The sequence below is a fragment of the Caloenas nicobarica genome, chromosome 9 (genome assembly GCF_036013445.1).
Source record: "Caloenas nicobarica isolate bCalNic1 chromosome 9, bCalNic1.hap1, whole genome shotgun sequence".
Lineage (NCBI taxonomy): Eukaryota > Metazoa > Chordata > Aves > Columbiformes > Columbidae > Caloenas > Caloenas nicobarica.
In genome coordinates, this window is record NC_088253.1 from 1,341,549 (window position 1) to 1,359,508 (window position 17,960).

The window sequence follows — 17,960 nt, forward strand, 5'->3', positions numbered from 1 at the left end:
CCCTCTGTCCTTTCAGGCAAACAGTCTCTTAGATATTGGACTGGCGGACAGGAGAGGAGAGGAGAGGAGAGGAGAGGAGAGGAGAGGAGAGGAGAGGAGAGGAGAGGAGAGGAGAGGAGAGCAGTTCTGCTCTGTCAGGCCTGCAGTTCTGCGTGACAAGCCCTGAGCGAGCCCTGAGGCCTCCATACATGATACTACAGGCAGTATTGCTACTGGAAGGAAGGCTGCACTGGCAACAAATCCACACTGTCTTTTTGCAAAAAAGGGACTCTATTAGGTTGCTTACTCCCCTGTTTTGTAGGTACAGGGACTGATTTGGAACCAGCACCCCAAAGGCTTCCTCCAAAGGGCTGCACATATGCGGCTGTGTCACCCCCATGTCACAATGCCAGCACCCGGCAACGCAGTGGTCACCAGGCCCCACGCAGGATCCAGAGGAGCAGCCTCCCATGTCCACTGCCAGAGCTGGCCCGGGGGCAGCCCCAGCACATCTGACAGGAAGCACTTGAGGAGCTGCTGGAATCACAGGCCAGGGGCTGAGGGAAGAAAACCTTGCATGAGGCTGCTGGAGGTTCTCCGCTGCAAGACAATCTGCTGGCAGGGCCACCTTCCAAGCTCGGCTCATGGATGCAAATCCTTTTCAACTGGATAGCAGTGGCAAGACCAAGGCAATTCCTTCTTGAGGAGCACTGCACAGCTCACCATCCTCATCTCCTACAGAGCAACGCTCAGGAGCCGTAAGAGATAGGATGTCGAGGGCTTGCAAGGGCTTGCAAGGGCTTACAGTGCTTTGGAACACCCACTGGTGTCCTACACAGGGACAGCAAGGATTCTTGCCCACAAGGTCTATCAGCTCAGAGGCACTTGGGCACTCTGGCAAGTCCACCAGATAGCTCCAGCTCAAGGGAGGATAGGGCTTGGGCAGCTCCTGGGAAGCATGAGCAGCCTGTGGGACAAGGAGCCAGGTCTGGCTCACATGCTCAGGGAACAGCCCATGGCCAGCACTGGGCTCAGCAAGGAACTTTTTCCCCCCGGGGCACATTGGCACTGGTCCCCGGCGGTTTTTTGCCTTCCTCTGCAGTTCTGAGCACCGCCCCTTGCCACCATTTCTTTGGGCCATTTGGCCTGGGAGCCGGCTGCTCATGCTCCACCATGCTGGCAGCCGCAGCTGCCACTTCTCAGCTCTCCCTGCAGCTAACACAAGCGCCTGGCAGGGACCAGAGCGCTTCTCATGCATCCCTGCCCAAGAAGCACAGCAGCCAAACAAGTTGTGGAAGGCAAAAAGTCTGCTCGTCATCGCTACATGTCACGCTTTGGAAGAGATGCCACGGTACCACTCACCTCTTCTTCCTCTTCTGCCTCTTCTTCTTCTTCTTCTTCTTCTGCTTCTTCTTCCTCTTTTGTGCATGGTCAGTCCCACAACTCCTTGTCAAGGTTCTCCCTCTGCAGGAAGCGCGGACAGCTTGGCCTCTATTCCTGCTGCTGCTCTCTGCAGCTCTGGGACTTGCCTTTGCCAGCCTGCAAGGGATCTTTTCTCATGCTAAACTGAAGAATGCCTCAGCCTACTCCTGGCTACACTTGGGCTTGAGCTAATGCTTGTGAGCCTGGGTTCTGAAACAGAGTCACAAAGGGAAAAAAAATGACATGAAATAACAGAACATGAATTAACATAAAATCAAGAAAATTAATAAATTAACAACAACATAAAATAAAATTCATTGTGTTATGTGTCCTTGACATTGATTTTGGGACTGAAAACTCTCTGTCCTTTCAGGCAAACAGTATCTTAGATATTGGACTGGCGGACAGGAGAGAAGAGGAGAGGAGAGGAGAGGAGAGGAGAGGAGAGGAGAGGAGAGGAGAGGAGAGGAGAGGAGAGGAGAGGAGAGCAGTTCTGCTCTGTCAGGCCTGCAGTTCTGCGTGACAAGCCCTGAGCGAGCCCTGAGGCCTCCATACATGATACTACAGGCAGTATTGCTACTGGAAGGAAGGCTGCACTGGCAACAAATCCACACTGTCTTTTTGCCAAAAAGGGACTCTGTTAGGTTGCTTACTCCCCTGTTTTGTAGGTACAGGGACTGATTTGGAGCCAAAGGGCTGCACATATGCGGCTGTGTCACCCCCATGTCACAATGCCAGCACCCGGCAACGCAGTGGTCACCAGGCCCCACGCAGGATCCAGAGGAGCAGCCTCCCGTGTCCACTGCCAGAGCTGGCCCGGGGGCAGCCCCAGCACATCTGACAGGAAGCACTTGAGGAGCTGCTGGAATCACAGGCCAGGGGCTGAGGGAAGAAAACCTTGCATGAGGCTGCTGGAGGTTCTCCGCTGCAAGACAATCTGCTGGCAGGGCCACCTTCCAAGCTCGGCTCATGGATGCAAATCCTTTTCAACTGGATAGCAGTGGCAAGACCAAGGCAATTCCTTCTTGAGGAGCACGGCACAGCTCACCATCCTCACGTCCCACAGAGCAACGCTCAGGAGCCGTAAGAGATAGGATGTCGAGGGCTTGCAAGGGCTTGTAAGGGCTTGCAGTGCTTTGGAACACCCGCTGGTGTCCTACACAGGGACAGCAAGGATTCTTGCCCACAAGGTCTATCAGCTCCGAGGCACTTGGGCACTCTGGCAAGTCTGCCAGATAGCTCCAGCTCAAGGGAGGATAGGGCTTGGGCAGCTCCTGGGAAGCATGAGCAGCCTGTGGGACAAGGAGCCAGGTCTGGCTCACATGCTCAGGGAACAGCCCATGGCCAGCACTGGGCTCAGCAAGGAACTTTTTCCCCCGGGGCACGTTGGCACTGGTCCCCGGCGGTTTTTTGCCTTCCTCTGCACTTCTCAGCACGGCCCCTTGCCACCATTTCTTTGGGCCATTTGGCCTGGGAGCCGGCTGCTCATGCTCCACCATGCTGGCAGCCGCAGCTGCCACTTCTCAGCTCTCCCTGCAGCTAACACAAGCGCCTGGCAGGGACCAGAGCGCTTCTCATGCATCCCTGCCCAAGAAGCACAGCAGCCAAACAAGTTGTGGAAGGCAAAAAGTCTGCTCGTCATCGCTACATGTCACGCTTTGGAAGAGATGCCACGGTACCACTCACCTCTTCTTCCTCTTCTTCCTCTTCTTCTTCTTCTTCTTCTTCTTCTTCTTCTTCTTCCTCTTTTGTGCATGGTCAGTCCCACAACTCCTTGTCAAGGTTCTCCCTCTGCAGGAAGCGCGGACAGCTTGGCCTCTATTCCTGCTGCTGCTCTCTGCAGCTCTGGGACTTGCCTTTGCCAGCCTGCAAGGGATCTTTTCTCATGCTAAACTGAAGAATGCCTCAGCCTACTCCTGGCTACACTTGGGCTTGAGCTAATGCTTGTGAGCCTGGGTTCTGAAACAGAGTCACAAAGGGAAAAAAAATGACATGAAATAACATAACATGAATTAACATAAAATCCAGAAAATTAATAAATTAACAACAAAATAAAATCAAATTCATTGTGTTATGTGTCCTTGACATTGATTTTGGAACTGAAACCCCTCTGTCCTTTCAGGCAAACAGTCTCTTAGATATTGGACTGGCGGACAGGAGAGGAGAGGAGAGGAGAGGAGAGGAGAGGAGAGGAGAGGAGAGGAGAGGAGAGGAGAGGAGAGGAGAGCAGTTCTGCTCTGTCAGGCCTGCAGTTCTGCGTGACAAGCCCTGAGCGAGCCCTGAGGCCTCCATACATGATACTACAGGCAGTATTGCTACTGGAAGGAAGGCTGCACTGGCAACAAATCCACACTGTCTTTTTGCAAAAAAAGGGACTCTATTAGGTTGCTTACTCCCCTGTTTTGTAGGTACAGGGACTGATTTGGAGCCAGCACCCCAAAGGCTTCCTCCAAAGGGCTGCACATATGCGGCTGTGTCACCCCCATGTCACAATGCCAGCACCCGGCAACGCAGTGGTCACCAGGCCCCACGCAGGATCCAGAGGAGCAGCCTCCCGTGTCCACTGCCAGAGCTGGCCCGGGGGCAGCCCCAGCACATCTCACAGGAAGCACTTGAGGAGCTGCTGGAATCCCAGGCCAGGGGCTGAGGGAAGAAAACCTTGCATGAGGCTGCTGGAGGTTCTCCGCTGCAAGACAATCTGCTGGCAGGGCCACCTTCCAAGCTCGGCTCATGGATGCAAATCCTTTTCAACTGGATAGCAGTGGCAAGACCAAGGCAATTCCTTCTTGAGGAGCACTGCACAGCTCACCATCCTCATCTCCTACACAGCAATGCTCAGGAGCGGTAACAGATAGGATGTTGAGGGCTTGCAAGGGCTTGTAAGGGCTTGCAGTGCTTTGGAACACCCACTGGTGTCCTACACAGGGACAGCAAGGATTCTTGCCCACAAGGTCTATCAGCTCAGAGGCACTTGGGCACTCTGGCAAGTCTGCCAGATAGCTCCAGCTCAAGGGAGGATAGGGCTTGGGCAGCTCCTGGGAAGCATGAGCAGCCTGTGGGAAAAGGAGCCAGGTCTGGCTCACATGCTCAGGGAACAGCCCATGGCCAGCACTGGGCTCAGCAAGGAACTTTTTCCCCTGGGACACATTGGCACTGGTCCCCGGCGGTTTTTTGCCTTCCTCTGCAGTTCTCAGCACGGCCCCTTGCCACCATTTCTTTGGGCCATTTGGCCTGGGAGCCGGCTGCTCATGCTCCACCATGCTGGCAGCCGCAGCTGCCACTTCTCAGCTCTCCCTGCAGCTAACACAAGCGCCTGGCAGGGACCAGAGCGCTTCTCATGCATCCCTGGCCAAGAAGCACAGCAGCCAAACAAGTTGTGGAAGGCAAAAAGTCTGCTCGTCATCGCTACATGTCACGCTTTGGAAGAGATGCCACGGTACCACTCACCTCTTCTTCCTCTTCTGCCTCTTCTTCTTCTTCTTCTTCTTCTTCTTCTTCTTCTTCTTCTTCTTCCTCTTTTGTGCATGGTCAGTCCCACAACTCCTTGTCAAGGTTCTCCCTCTGCAGGAAGCGCGGACAGCTTGGCCTCTATTCCTGCTGCTGCTCTCTGCAGCTCTGGGACTTGCCTTTGTCAGCCTGCAAGGGATCTTTTCTCATGCTAAACTGAAGAATGCCTCAGCCTACTCCTGGCTACACTTGGGCTTGAGCTAATGCTTGTGAGCCTGGGTTCTGAAACAGAGTCACAAAGGGAAAAAAAATGACATGAAATAACATAACGTGAATTAACATAAAATCAAGAAAATTAATAAATTAACAACAAAATAAAATCAAATTCATTGTGTTATGTGTCCTTGACATTGATTTTGGAACTGAAACCCCTCTGTCCTTTCAGGCAAACAGTCTCTTAGATATTGGACTGGCGGACAGGAGAGAAGAGGAGAGGAGAGGAGAGGAGAGGAGAGGAGAGGAGAGGAGAGGAGAGGAGAGCAGTTCTGCTCTGTCAGGCCTGCAGTTCTGCGTGACAAGCCCTGAGCGAGCCCTGAGGCCTCCATACATGATACTACAGGCAGTATTGCTACTGGAAGGAAGGCTGCACTGGCAACAAATCCACACTGTCTTTTTGCAAAAAAGGGACTCTGTTAGGTTGCTTACTCCCCTGTTTTGTAGGTACAGGGACTGATTTGGAGCCAAAGGGCTGCACATATGCGGCTGTGTCACCCCCATGTCACAATGCCAGCACCCGGCAACGCAGTGGTCACCAGGCCCCACGCAGGATCCAGAGGAGCAGCCTCCCGTGTCCACTGCCAGAGCTGGCCCGGGGGCAGCCCCAGCACATCTGACAGGAAGCACTTGAGGAGCTGCTGGAATCACAGGCCAGGGGCTGAGGGAAGAAAACCTTGCATGAGGCTGCTGGAGGTTCTCCGCTGCAAGACAATCTGCTGGCAGGGCCACCTTCCAAGCTCGGCTCATGGATGCAAATCCTTTTCAACTGGATAGCAGTGGCAAGACCAAGGCAATTCCTTCTTGAGGAGCACTGCACAGCTCACCATCCTCATCTCCTACACAGCAATGCTCAGGAGCCGTAACAGATAGGATGTCGAGGGCTTGCAAGGGCTTGTAAGGGCTTGCAGTGCTTTGGAACACCCACTGGTGTCCTACACAGGGACAGCAAGGATTCTTGCCCACAAGGTCTATCAGCTCCGAGGCACTTGGGCACTCTGGCAAGTCTGCCAGATAGCTCCAGCTCAAGGGAGGATAGGGCTTGGGCAGCTCCTGGGAAGCATGAGCAGCCTGTGGGACAAGGAGCCAGGTCTGGCTCACATGCTCAGGGAACAGCCCATGGCCAGCACTGGGCTCAGCAAGGAACTTTTTCCCCCGGGGCACGTTGGCACTGGTCCCCGGCGGTTTTTTGCCTTCCTCTGCAGTTCTCAGCACGGCCCCTTGCCACCATTTCTTTGGGCCATTTGGCCTGGGAGCCGGCTGCTCATGCTCCACCATGCTGGCAGCCGCAGCTGCCACTTCTCAGCTCTCCCTGCAGCTAACACAAGCGCCTGGCAGGGACCAGAGCGCTTCTCATGCATCCCTGGCCAAGAAGCACAGCAGCCAAACAAGTTGTGGAAGGCAAAAAGTCTGCTCGTCATCGCTACATGTCACGCTTTGGAAGAGATGCCACGGTACCACTCACCTCTTCTTCCTCTTCTTCCTCTTCTTCTTCTTCTTCTTCTTCTTCTTCTTCTTCTTCCTCTTTTGTGCATGGTCAGTCCCACAACTCCTTGTCAAGGTTCTCCCTCTGCAGGAAGCGCGGACAGCTTGGCCTCTATTCCTGCTGCTGCTCTCTGCAGCTCTGGGACTTGCCTTTGCCAGCCTGCAAGGGATCTTTTCTCCTGCTAAACTGAAGAATGCCTCAGCCTACTCCTGGCTACACTTGGGCTTGAGCTAATGCTTGTGAGCCTGGGTTCTGAAACAGAGTCACAAAGGGAAAAAAAATGACATGAAATAACAGAACATGAATTAACATAAAATCCAGAAAATTAATAAATTAACAACAAAATAAAATAAAATTCATTGTGTTATGTGTCCTTGACATTGATTTTGGAACTGAAAACCCTCTGTCCTTTCAGGCAAACAGTCTCTTAGATATTGGACTGGCGGACAGGAGAGGAGAGGAGAGGAGAGGAGAGGAGAGGAGAGGAGAGGAGAGGAGAGGAGAGGAGAGGAGAGGAGAGGAGAGGAGAGGAGAGCAGTTCTGCTCTGTCAGGCCTGCAGTTCTGCGTGACAAGCCCTGAGCGAGCCCTGAGGCCTCCATACATGATACTACAGGCAGTATTGCTACTGGAAGGAAGGCTGCACTGGCAACAAATCCACACTGTCTTTTTGCAAAAAAGGGACTCTATTAGGTTGCTTACTCCCCTGTTTTGTAGATACAGGGACTGATTTGGAGCCAGCACCCCAAAGGCTTCCTCCAAAGGGCTGCACATATGCGGCTGTGTCACCCCCATGTCACAATGCCAGCAGCCGGCAACGCAGTGGTCACCAGGCCCCACGCAGGATCCAGAGGAGCAGCCTCCCGTGTCCACTGCCAAAGCTGGCCCGGGGGCAGCCCCAGCACATCTGACAGGAAGCACTTGAGGAGCTGCTGGAATCCCAGGCCAGGGGCTGAGGGAAGAAAACCTTGCATGAGGCTGCTGGAGGTTCTCCGCTGCAAGACAATCTGCTGGCAGGGCCACCTTCCAAGCTCGGCTCATGGATGCAAATCCTTTTCAACTGGATAGCAGTGGCAAGACCAAGGCAATTCCTTCTTGAGGAGCACTGCACAGCTCACCATCCTCATCTCCTACACAGCAATGCTCAGGAGCCGTAACAGATAGGATGTTGAGGGCTTGCAAGGGCTTGTAAGGGCTTGCAGTGCTTTGGAACACCCACTGGTGTCCTACACAGGGACAGCAAGGATTCTTGCCCACAAGGTCTATCAGCTCCGAGGCACTTGGGCACTCTGGCAAGTCTGCCAGATAGCTCCAGCTCAAGGGAGGATAGGGCTTGGGCAGCTCCTGGGAAGCATGAGCAGCCTGTGGGACAAGGAGCCAGGTCTGGCTCACATGCTCAGGGAACAGCCCATGGCCAGCACTGGGCTCAGCAAGGAACTTTTTCCCCTGGGACACATTGGCACTGGTCCCCGGCGGTTTTTTGCCTTCCTCTGCAGTTCTCAGCACGGCCCCTTGCCACCATTTCTTTGGGCCATTTGGCCTGGGAGCCGGCTGCTCATGCTCCACCATGCTGGCAGCCGCAGCTGCCACTTCTCAGCTCTCCCTGCAGCTAACACAAGCGCCTGGCAGGGACCAGAGCGCTTCTCATGCATCCCTGGCCAAGAAGCACAGCAGCCAAACAAGTTGTGGAAGGCAAAAAGTCTGCTCGTCATCGCTACATGTCACGCTTTGGAAGAGATGCCACGGTACCACTCACCTCTTCTTCCTCTTCTTCCTCTTCTTCTTCTTCTTCTTCTTCTTCTTCTTCTTCTTCTTCTTCCTCTTTTGTGCATGGTCAGTCCCACAACTCCTTGTCAAGGTTCTCCCTCTGCAGGAAGCGCGGACAGCTTGGCCTCTATTCCTGCTGCTGCTCTCTGCAGCTCTGGGACTTGCCTTTGCCAGCCTGCAAGGGATCTTTTCTCATGCTAAACTGAAGAATGCCTCAGCCTACTCCTGGCTACACTTGGGCTTGAGCTAATGCTTGTGAGCCTGGGTTCTGAAACAGAGTCACAAAGGGAAAAAAAATGACATGAAATAACATAACATGAATTAACATAAAATCCAGAAAATTAATAAATTAACAACAAAATAAAATAAAATTCATTGTGTTATGTGTCCTTGACATTGATTTTGGAACTGAAAACCCTATTTCCTTTCAGGCAAACAGTCTCTTAGATATTGGACTGGCGGACAGGTGAGAAGAGGAGAGGAGAGGAGAGGAGAGGAGAGCAGTTCTGCTCTGTCAGGCCTGCAGTTCTGCGTGACAAGCCCTGAGCGAGCCCTGAGGCCTCCATACATGATACTACAGGCAGTATTGCTACTGGAAGGAAGGCTGCACTGGCAACAAATCCACACTGTCTTTTTGCAAAAAAGGGACTCTATTAGGTTGCTTACTCCCCTATTTTGTAGGTACAGGGACTGATTTGGAGCCAGCACCCCAAAGGCTTCCTCTAAAGGGCTGCACATATGCGGCTGTGTCACCCCCATGTCACAATGCCAGCACCCGGCAACGCAGTGGTCACCAGGCCCCACGCAGGATCCAGAGGAGCAGCCTCCCGTGTCCACTGCCAGAGCTGGCCCGGGGGCAGCCCCAGCACATCTGACAGGAAGCACTTGAGGAGCTGCTGGAATCACAGGCCAGGGGCTGAGGGAAGAAAACCTTGCATGAGGCTGCTGGAGGTTCTCCGCTGCAAGACAATGTGCTGGCAGGGCCACCTTCCAAGCTCGGCTCATGGATGCAAATCCTTTTCAACTGGATAGCAGTGGCAAGACCAAGGCAATTCCTTCTTGAGGAGCACTGCACAGCTCACCATCCTCATCTCCTACAGAGCAACGCTCAGGAGCCGTAAGAGATAGGATGTCGAGGGCTTGCAAGGGCTTGCAAGGGCTTGCAGTGCTTTGGAACACCCACTGGTGTCCTACACAGGGACAGCAAGGATTCTTGCCCACAAGGTCTATCAGCTCCGAGGCACTTGGGCACTCTGGCAAGTCCGCCAGATAGCTCCAGCTCAAGGGAGGATAGGGCTTGGGCAGCTTCTGGGAAGCATGAGCAGCCTGTGGGACAAGGAGCCAGGTCTGGCTCACATGCTCAGGGAACAGCCCATGGCCAGCACTGGGCTCAGCAAGGAACTTTTTCCCCCGGGGCACATTGGCACTGGTCCCCGGCGGTTTTTTGCCTTCCTCTGCACTTCTCAGCACGGCCCCTTGCCACCATTTCTTTGGGCCATTTGGCCTGGGAGCCGGCTGCTCATGCTCCACCATGCTGGCAGCCGCAGCTGCCACTTCTCAGCTCTCCCTGCAGCTAACACAAGCGCCTGGCAGGGACCAGAGCGCTTCTCATGCATCCCTGCCCAAGAAGCACAGCAGCCAAACAAGTTGTGGAAGGCAAAAAGTCTGCTCGTCATCACTACATGTCACGCTTTGGAAGAGATGCCACGGTACCACTCACCTCTTCTTCCTCTTCTTCCTCTTCTTCTTCTTCTTCTTCTTCTTCTTCTTCTTCTTCCTCTTTTGTGCATGGTCAGTCCCACAACTCCTTGTCAAGGTTCTCCCTCTGCAGGAAGCGCAGACAGCTTGGCCTCTATTCCTGCTGCTGCTCTCTGCAGCTCTGGGACTTGCCTTTGCCAGCCTGCAAGGGATCTTTTCTCATGCTAAACTGAAGAATGCCTCAGCCTACTCCTGGCTACACTTGGGCTTGAGCTAATGCTTGTGAGCCTGGGTTCTGAAACAGAGTCACAAAGGGAAAAAAAATGACATGAAATAACATAACATGAATTAACATAAAATCAAGAAAATTAATAAACTAACAACAAAATAAAATAAAATTCATTGTGTTATGTGTCCTTGACATTGATTTTGGAACTGAAAACCCTCTGTCCTTTCAGGCAAACAGTCTCTTAGATATTGGACTGGCGGACAGGAGAGAAGAGACGAGGAGAGGAGAGGAGAGGAGAGGAGAGCAGTTCTGCTCTGTCAGGCCTGCAGTTCTGCATGACAAGCCCTGCGTGAGCCCTGAGGCCTCCATACATGATACTACAGGCAGTATTGCTACTGGAAGGAAGGCTGCACTGGCAAAAAATCCACACTGTCTTTTTGCAAAAAAGGGACTCTATTAGGTTGCTTACTCCCCTGTTTTGTAGGTACAGGGACTGATTTGGAGCCAGCACCCCAAAGGCTTCCTCCAAAGGGCTGCACATATGCGGCTGTGTCAGCCCCATGTCACAATGCCAGCACCCGGCAATGCAGTGGTCACCAGGCCCCACGCAGGATCCAGAGGAGCAGCCTCCCGTGTCCACTGCCAGAGCTGGCCCGGGGGCAGCCCCAGCACATCTGACAGGAAGCACTTGAGGAGCTGCTGGAATCACAGGCCAGGGGCTGAGGGAAGAAAACCTTGCATGAGGCTGCTGGAGGTTCTCCGCTGCAAGACAATCTGCTGGCAGGGCCACCTTCCAAGCTCGGCTCATGGATGCAAATCCTTTTCAACTGGATAGCAGTGGCAAGACCAAGGCAATTCCTTCTTGAGGAGCACTGCACAGCTCACCATCCTCATCTCCTACACAGCAACGCTCAGGAGCCGTAAGAGATAGGATGTCGAGGGCTTGCAAGGGCTTGCAAGGGCTTGCAGTGCTTTGGAACACCCACTGGTGTCCTACACAGGGACAGCAAGGATTCTTGCCCACAAGGTCTATCACCTCCGAGGCACTTGGGCACTCTGGCAAGTCCGCCAGATAGCTCCAGCTCAAGGGAGGATAGGGCTTGGGCAGCTCCTGGGAAGCATGAGCAGCCTGTGGGACAAGGAGCCAGGTCTGGCTCACATGTTCAGGGAACAGCCCATGGCCAGCACTGGGCTCAGCAAGGAACTTTTTCCCCTGGGGCACGTTGGCACTGGTCCCCGGCGTTTTTTTGCCTTCCTCTGCAGTTCTCAGCACGGCCCCTTGCCACCATTTCTTTGGGCCATTTGGCCTGGGAGCCGGCTGCTCATGCTCCACCATGCTGGCAGCCGCAGCTGCCACTTCTCAGCTCTCCCTGCAGCTAACACAAGCGCCTGGCTTGGACCAGAGCACTTCTCATGCATCCCTGGCCAAGAAGCACAGCAGCCAAACAAGTTGTGGAAGGCAAAAAGTCTGCTCGTCATCGCTACATGTCACGCTTTGGAAGAGATGCCACGGTACCACTCACCTCTTCTTCCTCTTCTTCCTCTTCTTCTTCTTCTTCTTCTTGTTCTTCTTCCTCTTTTGTGCATGGTCAGTCCCACAACTCCTTGTCAAGGTTCTCCCTCTGCAGGAAGCGCGGACAGCTTGGCCTCTATTCCTGCTGCTGCTCTCTGCAGCTCTGGGACTTGCCTTTGCCAGCCTGCAAGGGATCTTTTCTCATGCTAAACTGAAGAATGCCTCAGCCTACTCCTGGCTACACTTGGGCTTGAGCTAATGCTTGTGAGCCTGGGTTCTGAAACAGAGTCACAAAGGGAAAAAAAATGACATGAAATAACATAACATGAATTAACATCAAATCAAGAAAATTAATAAATTAACAACAAAATAAAATAAAATTCATTGTGTTATGTGTCCTTGACATTGATTTTGGAACTGAAAACCCTCTGTCCTTTCAGGCAAACAGTCTCTTAGATATTGGACTGGCGGGCAGGAGAGAAGAGGAGAGGAGAGGAGAGGAGAGGAGAGGAGAGGAGAGGAGAGCAGTTCTGCTCTGTCAGGCCTGCAGTTCTGCGTGACAAGCCCTGAGCGAGCCCTGAGGCCTCCATACATGATACTACAGGCAGTATTGCTACTGGAAGGAAGGCTGCACTGGCAACAAATCCACACTGTCTTTTTGCAAAAAAGGGACTCTATTAGGTTGCTTACTCCCCTGTTTTGTAGGTACAGGGACTGATTTGGAGGCAAAGGGCTGCACATATGCGGCTGTGTCACCCCCATGTCACAATGCCAGCACCCGGCAACGCAGTGGTCACCAGGCCCCACGCAGGATCCAGAGGAGCAGCCTCCCGTGTCCACCGCCAGAGCTGGCCCGGGGGCAGCCCCAGCACATCTGACAGGAAGCACTTGAGGAGCTGCTGGAATCACAGGCCAGGGGCTGAGGGAAGAAAACCTTGCATGAGGCTGCTGGAGGTTCTCCGCTGCAAGACAATCTGCTGGCAGGGCCACCTTCCAAGCTCGGCTCATGGATGCAAATCCTTTTCAACTGGATAGCAGTGGCAAGACCAAGGCAATTCCTTCTTGAGGAGCACTGCACAGCTCACCATCCTCATCTCCTACACAGCAATGCTCAGGAGCCGTAACAGATAGGATGTCGAGGGCTTGCAAGGGCTTGTAAGGGCTTGCAGTGCTTTGGAACACCCACTGGTGTCCTACACAGGGACAGCAAGGATTCTTGCCCACAAGGTCTATCAGCTCAGAGGCACTTGGGCACTCTGGCAAGTCTGCCAGATAGCTCCAGCTCAAGGGAGGATAGGGCTTGGGCAGCTCCTGGGAAGCATGAGCAGCCTGTGGGACAAGGAGCCAGGTCTGGCTCACATGCTCAGGGAACAGCCCATGGCCAGCACTGGGCTCAGCAAGGAACTTTTTCCCCCGGGGCACGTTGGCACTGGTCCCCGGCGGTTTTTTGCCTTCCTCTGCAGTTCTCAGCACGGCCCCTTGCCACCATTTCTTTGGGCCATTTGGCCTGGGAGCCGGCTGCTCATGCTCCACCATGCTGGCAGCCGCAGCTGCCACTTCTCAGCTCTCCCTGCAGCTAACACAAGTGCCTGGCGGGGACCAGAGCGCTTCTCATGCATCCCTGGCCAAGAAGCACAGCAGCCAAACAAGTTGTGGAAGGCAAAAAGTCTGCTCGTCATCGCTACATGTCACGCTTTGGAAGAGATGCCACGGTACCACTCACCTCTTCTTCCTCTTCTGCCTCTTCTTCTTCTTCTTCTTCTTCTTCTTCTTCTTCTTCCTCTTTTGTGCATGGTCAGTCCCACAACTCCTTGTCAAGGTTCTCCCTCTGCAGGAAGCGCGGACAGCTTGGCCTCTATTCCTGCTGCTGCTCTCTGCAGCTCTGGGACTTGCCTTTGCCAGCCTGCAAGGGATCTTTTCTCATGCTAAACTGAAGAATGCCTCAGCCTACTCCTGGCTACACTTGGGCTTGAGCTAATGCTTGTGAGCCTGGGTTCTGAAACAGAGTCACAAAGGGAAAAAAAATGACATGAAATAACATAACATGAATTAACATAAAATCCAGAAAATTAATAAATTAACAACAAAATAAAATAAAATTCATTGTGTTATGTGTCCTTGACATTGATTTTGGAACTGAAAACCCTCTGTCCTTTCAGGCAAACAGTCTCTTAGATATTGGACTGGCGGACAGGAGAGGAGAGGAGAGGAGAGGAGAGGAGAGGAGAGGAGAGGAGAGGAGAGGAGAGGAGAGGAGAGGAGAGGAGAGGAGAGCAGTTCTGCTCTGTCAGGCCTGCAGTTCTGCGTGACAAGCCCTGAGCGAGCCCTGAGGCCTCCATACATGATACTACAGGCAGTATTGCTACTGGAAGGAAGGCTGCACTGGCAACAAATCCACACTGTCTTTTTGCAAAAAAGGGACTCTATTAGGTTGCTTACTCCCCTGTTTTGTAGGTACAGGGACTGATTTGGAGCCAGCACCCCAAAGGCTTCCTCCAAAGGGCTGCACATATGCGGCTGTGTCACCCCCATGTCACAATGCCAGCACCCGGCAATGCAGTGGTCACCAGGCCCCACGCAGGATCCAGAGGAGCAGCCTCCCGTGTCCACTGCCAGAGCTGGCCCGGGGGCAGCCCCAGCACATCTGACAGGAAGCACTTGAGGAGCTGCTGGAATCACAGGCCAGGGGCTGAGGGAAGAAAACCTTGCATGAGGCTGCTGGAGGTTCTCCGCTGCAAGACAATCTGCTGGCAGGGCCACCTTCCAAGCTCGGCTCATGGATGCAAATCCTTTTCAACTGGATAGCAGTGGCAAGACCAAGGCAATTCCTTCTTGAGGAGCACTGCACAGCTCACCATCCTCATCTCCTACAGAGCAACGCTCAGGAGCCGTAAGAGATAGGATGTCGAGGGCTTGCAAGGGCTTGCAAGGGCTTGCAGTGCTTTGGAACACCCACTGGTGTCCTACACAGGGACAGCAAGGATTCTTGCCCACAAGGTCTATCAGCTCCGAGGCACTTGGGCACTCTGGCAAGTCCGCCAGATAGCTCCAGCTCAAGGGAGGATAGGGCTTGGGCAGCTTCTGGGAAGCATGAGCAGCCTGTGGGACAAGGAGCCAGGTCTGGCTCACATGCTCAGGGAACAGCCCATGGCCAGCACTGGGCTCAGCAAGGAACTTTTTCCCCCGGGGCACATTGGCACTGGTCCCCGGCGGTTTTTTGCCTTCCTCTGCACTTCTCAGCACGGCCCCTTGCCACCATTTCTTTGGGCCATTTGGCCTGGGAGCCGGCTGCTCATGCTCCACCATGCTGGCAGCCGCAGCTGCCACTTCTCAGCTCTCCCTGCAGCTAACACAAGCGCCTGGCAGGGACCAGAGCGCTTCTCATGCATCCCTGCCCAAGAAGCACAGCAGCCAAACAAGTTGTGGAAGGCAAAAAGTCTGCTCGTCATCACTACATGTCACGCTTTGGAAGAGATGCCACGGTACCACTCACCTCTTCTTCCTCTTCTTCCTCTTCTTCTTCTTCTTCTTCTTCTTCTTCTTCTTCTTCCTCTTTTGTGCATGGTCAGTCCCACAACTCCTTGTCAAGGTTCTCCCTCTGCAGGAAGCGCAGACAGCTTGGCCTCTATTCCTGCTGCTGCTCTCTGCAGCTCTGGGACTTGCCTTTGCCAGCCTGCAAGGGATCTTTTCTCATGCTAAACTGAAGAATGCCTCAGCCTACTCCTGGCTACACTTGGGCTTGAGCTAATGCTTGTGAGCCTGGCTTCTGAAACAGAGTCACAAAGGGAAAAAAAATGACATGAAATAACATAACATGAATTAACATAAAATCAAGAAAATTAATAAACTAACAACAAAATAAAATAAAATTCATTGTGTTATGTGTCCTTGACATTGATTTTGGAACTGAAAACCCTCTGTCCTTTCAGGCAAACAGTCTCTTAGATATTGGACTGGCGGACAGGAGAGAAGAGACGAGGAGAGGAGAGGAGAGGAGAGGAGAGCAGTTCTGCTCTGTCAGGCCTGCAGTTCTGCGTGACAAGCCCTGCGTGAGCCCTGAGGCCTCCATACATGATACTACAGGCAGTATTGCTACTGGAAGGAAGGCTGCACTGGCAACAAATCCACACTGTCTTTTTGCAAAAAAGGGACTCTATTAGGTTGCTTACTCCCCTGTTTTGTAGGTACAGGGACTGATTTGGAGCCAGCACCCCAAAGGCTTCCTCCAAAGGGCTGCACATATGCGGCTGTGTCAGCCCCATGTCACAATGCCAGCACCCGGCAATGCAGTGGTCACCAGGCCCCACGCAGGATCCAGAGGAGCAGCCTCCCGTGTCCACTGCCAGAGCTGGCCCGGGGGCAGCCCCAGCACATCTCACAGGAAGCACTTGAGGAGCTGCTGGAATCACAGGCCAGGGGCTGAGGGAAGAAAACCTTGCATGAGGCTGCTGGAGGTTCTCCGCTGCAAGACAATCTGCTGGCAGGGCCACCTTCCAAGCTCGGCTCATGGATGCAAATCCTTTTCAACTGGATAGCAGTGGCAAGACCAAGGCAATTCCTTCTTGAGGAGCACTGCACAGCTCACCATCCTCATCTCCTACAGAGCAACGCTCAGGAGCCGTAAGAGATAGGATGTCGAGGGCTTGCAAGGGCTTGCAAGGGCTTGCAGTGCTTTGGAACACCCACTGGTGTCCTACACAGGGACAGCAAGGATTCTTGCCCACAAGGTCTATCAGCTCCGAGGCACTTGGGCACTCTGGCAAGTCCGCCAGATAGCTCCAGCTCAAGGGAGGATAGGGCTTGGGCAGCTTCTGGGAAGCATGAGCAGCCTGTGGGACAAGGAGCCAGGTCTGGCTCACATGCTCAGGGAACAGCCCATGGCCAGCACTGGGCTCAGCAAGGAACTTTTTCCCCCGGGGCACATTGGCACTGGTCCCCGGCGGTTTTTTGCCTTCCTCTGCACTTCTCAGCACGGCCCCTTGCCACCATTTCTTTGGGCCATTTGGCCTGGGAGCCGGCTGCTCATGCTCCACCATGCTGGCAGCCGCAGCTGCCACTTCTCAGCTCTCCCTGCAGCTAACACAAGCGCCTGGCAGGGACCAGAGCGCTTCTCATGCATCCCTGCCCAAGAAGCACAGCAGCCAAACAAGTTGTGGAAGGCAAAAAGTCTGCTCGTCATCACTACATGTCACGCTTTGGAAGAGATGCCACGGTACCACTCACCTCTTCTTCCTCTTCTTCCTCTTCTTCTTCTTCTTCTTCTTCTTCTTCTTCTTCTTCCTCTTTTGTGCATGGTCAGTCCCACAACTCCTTGTCAAGGTTCTCCCTCTGCAGGAAGCGCAGACAGCTTGGCCTCTATTCCTGCTGCTGCTCTCTGCAGCTCTGGGACTTGCCTTTGCCAGCCTGCAAGGGATCTTTTCTCAGGCTAAACTGAAGAATGCCTCAGCCTACTCCTGGCTACACTTGGGCTTGAGCTAATGCTTGTGAGCCTGGGTTCTGAAACAGAGTCACAAAGGGAAAAAAAATGACATGAAATAACATAACATGAATTAACATAAAATCAAGAAAATTAATAAACTAACAACAAAATAAAATAAAATTCATTGTGTTATGTGTCCTTGACATTGATTTTGGAACTGAAAACCCTCTGTCCTTTCAGGCAAACAGTCTCTTAGATATTGGACTGGCGGACAGGAGAGAAGAGACGAGGAGAGGAGAGGAGAGGAGAGGAGAGCAGTTCTGCTCTGTCAGGCCTGCAGTTCTGCGTGACAAGCCCTGCGTGAGCCCTGAGGCCTCCATACATGATACTACAGGCAGTATTGCTACTGGAAGGAAGGCTGCACTGGCAACAAATCCACACTGTCTTTTTGCAAAAAAGGGACTCTATTAGGTTGCTTACTCCCCTGTTTTGTAGGTACAGGGACTGATTTGGAGCCAGCACCCCAAAGGCTTCCTCCAAAGGGCTGCACATATGCGGCTGTGTCAGCCCCATGTCACAATGCCAGCACCCGGCAATGCAGTGGTCACCAGGCCCCACGCAGGATCCAGAGGAGCAGCCTCCCGTGTCCACTGCCAGAGCTGGCCCGGGGGCAGCCCCAGCACATCTGACAGGAAGCACTTGAGGAGCTGCTGGAATCACAGGCCAGGG